Source organism: Aethalodelphis obliquidens, unplaced genomic scaffold, assembly GCF_003676395.1.
Source record: "Aethalodelphis obliquidens isolate GAN/ISIS:26980383/991018 unplaced genomic scaffold, ASM367639v1 scaffold45, whole genome shotgun sequence".
Lineage (NCBI taxonomy): Eukaryota > Metazoa > Chordata > Mammalia > Artiodactyla > Delphinidae > Aethalodelphis > Aethalodelphis obliquidens.
This window is the reverse complement of record NW_020837989.1, coordinates 15774468-15782580: the sequence shown is the minus strand read 5'-3', so window position 1 is coordinate 15782580 and position 8113 is coordinate 15774468. Positions and strand designations below refer to the sequence as shown.

General features: G+C 48.4%; 1 non-coding gene across 1 annotated transcript; it reads right to left on the bottom strand.

Moving 5' to 3' along the window:
- Positions 1–724: 724 nt before the first annotated feature.
- On the bottom strand, positions 725–831 carry LOC113606943 (U6 spliceosomal RNA). The gene has a single exon (XR_003427771.1). It is a non-coding gene; the product is annotated as a U6 spliceosomal RNA (small nuclear RNA).
- Positions 832–8113: the final 7282 nt, after the last annotated feature.

The following is an 8113-nucleotide window of genomic DNA, read 5'->3' as shown; positions in this document are numbered from 1 at the left end:
AGAAAATTACATTTCCTAACTGATTCTTGCTGGTATATAGTCAAATGCAAATGCTTTTTGTATCCAGCAATCTTGCACACCTCCCTAATGAGTTCAGACACTATATTTGCATATCATTTGGGAGTTTCTATGTAGCCAATCATTTATCCGCAAATAATGACAGTTTTATTCTACTCATCCTTTCTTTTTTTGTGTGTGTAAATATATACACGTTTTCTATTGTATTATATGCTATTACATAAATATATACAAATATACACATAATTTGTCAGGACAAAGTCAAATCAACAAATATAAAATATTCTTAAGTTTAAAAATGAATCAAAAAAATGAATCAGGGGCTTCCCTGATGGCGCAGTGGTTGAGAGTCCACCTGCAGATGCAGGGGACATGGGTTCGTGCCCCGGTCCGGGAAGATCCCACATGCCGCGGAGCGGCTGGGCCCGTGAGCCATGGCTGCTGAGCCTGCGTGTCCGGAGCCTGTGCTCCACAATGAGAGAGGCCACAACGGTGAGAGGCCCGCGTACCACAAAAAAAAAAAAAAAAAAAAAAAAAAAGAATCAAATAATGGGCATAAAGATAATTAAGGAAGTTGTAAATAAAATGTTGAAGGCATGTATAAACAATAAAAATGACCGACATTTGCTGCATGATGGCCATCTAAAGCTCTGAAAATAATTTTCAACTACTAAGCTTGATTTTCTCTTCCACATTCAATAATTTAAAAATTATGGAACGCTTCACGAATTTGCGTGTCATCCTTGCGCAGGGGCCGTGCTAATCTTCTCTGCATCGTTCCAATTTTAGTATATGTGCTGCCGAAGCGAGCACTACTCATCCTTTCTTGAATGTCTGGAATCTTTAATGAGACATTGTTAGTTCTGCAGGTCCAGTAAGAAAACATTAAGTAACATTTACAAAATTCAAAATGATCATTTGCCCATTTTACATAAATTCACCTCAGTGTTTCAGAGGCCCAAATCCAAATATGTAGCAGCAAATGCAAAAATTAGTTGGAGCAGCATAGCTGAATGCTGGTTTGTGAGGTACATAGGATTCTGAGGAGAATTAGGAAACAGCCTATTGACTTAGGTCCTGAGATTTTAGGGGCAGATTCCTCACTCTGTATGGCAGGTCTCAGCTGCAGTGAGATTGGGGTGATATTTGCTGACCAAGTGACTGCCCTGTGACTTCTCCTTTCTTCTAAGATAGTGAGGGTAGTCATGGGCTTTGGAATCAAACAGATCACTCTGTGTGGCCCTGAGCAAGTGGCTTAACCTATCTGAACCATAGTTTTCTCATTCGTAAAATGGTGATGATAAGCATTCCTCATAGGGTGTTGGGGAGGATTGAATGGGTTAATAAATGTAAACCGTGGAAGGCAGCTGGGATACATGGTAAAGGCATCGTCAGTGTTGGCAACCAAAATGGCTCCCAAGCCACGGACCCTTCAAGCTGGTCAGGTCCTCGAGTCCAGAGACTTCATAATGCTTCAGTGCAGGTAATAGATACCATTAAGATAGCAAACATGGGCTTTCAGAAATCCTTCCATCCTGGGGTTTCAAAAACCTGTTCATCAAGGAAACGTTCTTTTTTTTTTTTTTTTTTTTTAAAAAAAAGGCGCTTAAACCTGAACTAAAAAAACAGCTAAAATACGTGCTGGTTCCGATGGAGTGAGGTATGAAGGATCTGGAGCCCCATCTCCCCAGCCTCCCTCTGCCCTGCCTCCCATGGTTCCCAGCCTCTGTGGCACCTCCAATGTACCCCTTAGTCCACAGAGCACTGATTCTATTCACCACTTTTGTATCAGTCTGCTCAGGCTGCCATAAACAAATACCACAGGCTGGGTGGCTTAAACAACAGAACTTTATTTTCTCCCACTTCTGGAGGCTGGAAGTCCAAGATCGAGGTATCACCAGGGTTGTTTTCTGGTAAGACCTCTTTTTCTGGCTTGCAGACAGCTGCCTTCTTGCTATGTCCTCACATGGTCTCTTCTCTGTACACAGAGAGAGAGAGCAAGCTCTGATGTTTCTTCTTCTTAGAAGGACACTAATGCTACTGGAGTAGGGCCCCACCCTACTCATTTAACCTTTATTACCTCCTTATAGGTCCTATAGTCAAATATCTTGGGGGTTTAGGACTTTGATATATGAATTTTGGGGGAACACAATTGAGTCCATATCCCCCTCCTATTTTCCAGATGAAGAAACTGAGGCTCCTCTAAGGTAGATGATTCCTCCCAGCATACTTTGGAAACTAGGAGCTGCGGTTAGACCAGAGACTCTGTGCAGTTCTGGACATGAGCACAGCTGCTCTGGTGACCTGGTGGTCGAGTGAGGTCCAGAGCTTGGCAGGGATCTCCTGGCCTCTGCGCAGAACTCAGCACTCCACCTGGGCCCTCAGACGGGTGGCAAGCTCTAGGGGCACCTGTGGGAAGCACTGCAGACACGGATATCCACATGGATTTGGGGCATTTTTCCCAAGTGTTTTTTTTTTTTTTTTTTAATTGGGGTATAGTTGCTTTACAATGTTGTGTTAGTTTCTGCTATACAACGATGTGAATCAGCTATATGTATACATATAGCCCCCCTTTCTTGCATCTCCCTCCCACCCCACCTCCCCATCTCACCCACCTAGGTCACCACAGAGCTCCGAGCTGAGTCCCAGTGGGTTTTGTGAGCTGGAGCAGAAGAGCTTAGTGGACCCCACGTGGTGACTGCAGTCTGTGCACATGGGATTGGGGGACACTCACAGGGACTGGGGGGCACAGAATTTCTGCCATTGTGCGGCAGGGGAGTCTCAAGGTAGCAGACCTTTGGGTTGGCTGCTGCAGATCACATTTATCAAATTCCTGCCATGTGCCAGCTGTGCTGAATGCTTTATAAAGCTGCATCATGGGGCACCCCCCATGACCACCTAGTGAGACAGGAGCTCGAGTAATCCCCCAGCGTGACACAGCTAGGAAGTGGTGGAGCCCAGACAGACACAGGCTGGTTGGCTCTACGGCCTGGGTCCTCCCAATCCCTCCCTTTAAACTCCCACTTTCTCCAAAGCCAGAGAACAGCCTCTTGGTGATGCCGCTGGCCTGGCCAGGCCTGTTCGCACAGCCTGGTCAGACTTGGATGTTTCTCGTCTCCAGGAGGGAAAATAGGGAAGGGGAATATATGTCGTTCTCCAAGCCCCATCTGGGAGCCAAACAGATCAACCAGGGTAGGGGTGGGGGCTGGAATGTCCCAGGCCGTCTTTTCCCAAGTTGAGGAGCGGAAGTCATGACAGCTAAGGGGATTTGTGGAAATTCCTCCGTGCATTGTTACCAAGCAAAGGAAGTGTTTCAGAGTTGAGCTCTCAGTTTCTGCCCTAGGGAGCCAGGGCCAGTTTCCGCTTCTGAAGCTTGTTTGTGGGAAACTGAAGGGGCCGTTTGAGGTTCTCCGTATGGGGGGCTCCAAATAGTCCCCCGTCCTTCCCTCCCAGAGGTGAAGGGGGCAGAGGGTCCAGCGAGCCAGACAAAACAGCCCCGGAATCTGTTCCTCTTCTTTTTCCTTCCACGTTAGGGCGGATGGCTCCGAGCCGAGCAAAGGAACAGCAACATTTTTTCCGGGCCCGCTGGTATTCGCTTCTGGCATGCTCAGCACAAGCAGATTAGAGAAATAGTTGCATTTTTTAGTCTGTGTTCGCCTTCTGGACAGGACCTGATCACGCTCTGTGTGTGTGCGTGTGTGTGTGTGTCTGTCTCTGTGTGTCCCTCCACTGCCACCAGTCCACTCTTGGAGGGACAGCCAGGCCTGCCATCCCTAGCACGGCTGTCCACACCCTGCCAGCTGGTAGGTCAACTCCCAGTCTCTTGGGAAGGTCGTAACTGACTCACCAGGAAAGCTATACGTGCCTCTGTACAGTTGTCCACATATGGAGATGCCACTTATGGGCGTACACGTGTATATACTTAAGTGTGTCCCATGGCTGCCTGCTTCCCCTCCATTGCCGTCCAGGGCTTTTTCTCTGGCTCCGCTCCCTGATGGAGGAGCGCTCCGTGGGAGTTCTCCGCAGACCCTGGAGGAAGGGGAGGCGTGCATGGGCCCCCCCTGGAAAGTCTTGCTGGGAGCCAGATAACGAGGGCTGTACCAGGCTGCTCCACCCAGGCCCTGCCAGGAGAACCCTTTCCCAGAAAATCACCTTTGCGGTGTGACAGGAACCTGGGGGGGGAAGGAGGGGTATGCAGGCCCACAAGGTCCTTCTCAACACCCGCACTCTCTCTGGTTGGAAAGTGAGGGTCTATCAGCTTGGCTGAGCAAACCGAGAGGGAGTAACGAGCTCGAGAGAGAATTTTTTCAAGACGAACTAACTGAGCAGGAGATGCTCACTTGCCTGCCTTTCTTCTTTCCTCCCTGCCCCCTCCCCTCCCCCCACTTTCCTCCCCTGGCTCTCTCCCTCCTCCCTTTCCTCTTTCCTTCCTCTCTCCTTCTCCTGCCTTCTTTCTTTCTTTTTATTTCACCCTGCAAACAGAGCACCAAACACCCCTGCTCTTTAATCTCTTAGTATATCCGGCTCACTGTAAGCACTGAGGTTGGAGGATGTGACAGGCCATAGCGTGGGCACCCAAGGATTACAAAGTATCTCTCCCGTTTGAAACTCCACGCTGGGTGAGCCTGCGGGATGGCCGGACTTGAACCTGTCATATCTCCACCTCCAACTCCTTCCTTCTAGAGCACTGACGCAAAGGGTGTTTGTGGAGCCCCAGCTGCAGACTGAGGATGCGGAAGCCTAAGAGAAATGGAATTGGGGGTCATGTTGTCCAGCAACATATTCTTTTTGGGAGAATTATGATTTCAGAGTTAACAGAGACCTTTTTTTTTTTTTTTTTTTTTAATGGTTTATATCCGTAAGACTTCAGGGAAAGGGATGATTTCCCAATGTGTAAAAGATGGATTTTTCAGAGTCAACATTCCTAATGCCCAAATACGCTTTAGGACTATGAAAATTTCATGTACAATGATATGTTGTTAGGAACTAAATCGTACTGAGCAGTGGGTTGTAAGAGGGCATTTTATGTTTTATTTTTATTTCCACGCGCGGTTTATTTTTGCTCTGACATTTTATTATAATTTCTTCCTACAGTAGGTGAAGTGCTTGGGAAGTTAATTTAAACCAGCCTGACTTTCTGTGTGTTTTTTAATATTTGTTTAAGCTTTTATTGAGCTTGTCAGGCAAGTCAGAGTACAAAAATGCAGCTGAAAACTCTGTTTCCTTCTGCGGTGCCTGCCCATTAATACTAGGTGGTGACAACAAGATTCGCGAACACTTCGAATGGGGGATTATTCTGGGTTTCCAAGGAAATTCGAGCCACCTGTTTCAGAAACCTCTTAGTGACTTAGTAGGATGATGAAGGCTGTCTCCCCACTCAGCTGTCACTCGGAGTTCCAGCTCCTTGGGCCCCCTCTGACCTGGCCAGGCTCTACGGGGCCAATTTGCATCCGTGGTCGGAGGCCTGGGCTTGAGTTGTCCTCCCTGCTTGTGGCTTGGCCTCAGCCTGGGCCAGAGAAGCAGCTGCCATCTATCTGCCTCTGGGGAACTTTCCAGATCCACAGCAGGCTGGCTTCCCCTGGGTCTGGGCTGCCCAGTCTGGAGCTGTTTATCATGGACATCAGAACAACGTGGGATCACCTTGAGGAAGTGGGTTGTGAGAGCTGATTGTGTGGCCTACGTGTCGGGGAGCCACGCTACCCACAGAATTTGGCCAAGGGAGAAATAGAAAGTCAACATTTTCCAGCAGGCTGGGAAGCAGCTGGGTGTTTCTGGAGCCCAGGACTCTCTTGTAGAACAGTCTTGTGATGGTGGCCAGGGGCACAGCCTGATCTTGGCTAGGCTGGGGGCAGTTTGAGAACCACTGGTCTGATTCAGCCCCATCGTTTGATCAGTGGGAAACAGGCCTGGTCTGGAATCAGGAGGAAGTACCACATGCGTCTGCACTCAGTTTGTTTGTGGCAAAACCAGGAGGTCTGCCAGGCTAGATTTCTCTTTTTCTTTCTTTTTTTTAAAAAAATATTTATTTATTTAGCTGCGCTGGGTCTTAGTTGCAGCACGTGGGGTCTCTGTTGCAGCATGTGGGATCTTCAGTTGCGGCATGCGAACTCTTAGTTGTAGCATGTGGGATCTAGCTCCCTGACCAGGGATCAAACCTGGGCCCTCTGCACGGGGAGCTCAAAGTCTTAGCCACCGGACCACCAGTAGAGTCCAGGCTAGATATCTTTCTGCTTCTTCTCTGCTGGTCCAGTTAGGACAAGACAGTGATTTCTGAAATTCCACCAGTTGCCACACTTGACCTGCTCATCTCTCCTTCGGTTGGGCTTGGTCCTCTGCTCACAAAAGAGCCATCTGCAAACTCCAAGGGGGATCCATTCCCCTTCTCCGAGGGGGCATGTTGATTGTTCAGATGTTGGCTTTTCGGTCAATGCTGTGAATAAGAGAGTTCTTTGGCTTGAAGAAAAGCCCAGGTCCCTCACAAGTTGAGTTCGCTAAGTTTTGGCTTCTGCCCTGTGGCATTCTCTTCTAAAGGAGGGCTCTGTGCCTACCGCCCCTGCTGAGGGGATAACACTTTCTGCTTCATGTGGCAAAGCCCCCTGGTCACTGATGTGGATCCAGGGTGGGCTCCTGACTGAGGGGAGAGGACAGTCACAGGCTGGCCAGGAATCGCCAAGAATCACAGACTTGAAAAGATGATCTGGGCCAATCACATTCCTCCCCTGGGAGTTCAGAATTGGGAAACTCAGAGGCTGTGGCCATTCGCAATGGAGATCAAAGCTGAAAAGCTGTTAGGGTTTGCACGATATGGAAGGGGTGTCGGTAGCCCTGAGGAGCCATGTGCAAGCTGAGGGAAGGCAAGGGAAGCTGGGGAAGGCAGCAGTGGAAGGAGACCAGGGAAGAAACAGAGAATCAGTAATTCCACGAGAAAGAGCTGCAGTTACAATTTTAGTTCCCCCGAGGCCTGATTTCTCTGTGGCTTCTATCCCTGGCATCTAGCACATTCCCTGTTATGTCTTGACCACAAACATCCTTTGCTTGAGCTAACCTGAGTTGCTAGAACAGGGATTGGTAACTTTTTCTATAAAGGGCTGATAGCAGATATTTCAGGCTTGCCACATGGTCTCTGTGGAAACCACTCAATGCTGCCTTCGTACGGTGAAAGCAGCCACAGGTAACCTGTAAATAAATGGGCATAGCTGGCTTCCAATAAAACTTTATTTTCAAACAGGTGACCAGCTTGCTGGCTGAAGTTTGTCTGCACCAGGTGAAAACTTTAGTGTTGCACAGAACTGGGGTGGAAGGATCAAATTCTTCCAGTCTTAGGAAGACAGAAGACTCCTATCCAACCCCCTCCCCATCCCCTTGAGGCCAGGTCTCATTTGACTGTAGATTAAGGGTGGGTGGAAAATGAGCCCCACATTTCCTCTGTACCCTGTTTTCTCACAGTGCTCTGCCACTCTGGTCAGCTACCCCCTGAGTCATGGTAGGAGCCCCAGACCCCAAAGTTTAAAGAAGTCAGGATTACCCAGTTGGCAAACCAAGCATATGCACAAGGTACCTGCAAAGCAAGGGCACTCGCTAAACTCGGCTTTTATGAACTGTACCAAATTTTACGCAAAGGAAATTTTGCCATTCTGACCTATCATGAGGCTTGTAATTTACTAAGAAAACAAATACAATACTTAAATTACATTTTCATAATGATTAACATGGAACAGGGTTAAGCAATAGGGAGTGGTGGAGACTGGGGTAAACTGGTCGAAAGAGATACCGCCTGGTCTGAAATCAGTGACAGCCAGTACTCAGCTCTGTTCCCTTTGGGAACGCAATCCATCTGATGTTGTTAGAGTTTCCAATTCCTAGATATCTGAATTTTTAAAAATATAAAACCTCCTCTTTTTTTTCTTTTTCTTTCTTTCTCTCTCTCTCTCTCTCTCTTTTTTTTTGGCCTCTCCCGCTGCGGAGCACAGGCTCCGGACGTGCAAGCTCAGCAGCCACGGCTCACGGGCCCAGCCGCTCCGTGGCATATGGGATCCTCCCGGACCAGGGCACGAACCCGCGTCCCCTGCATCGGCAGGCGGACTCTCAACCACTG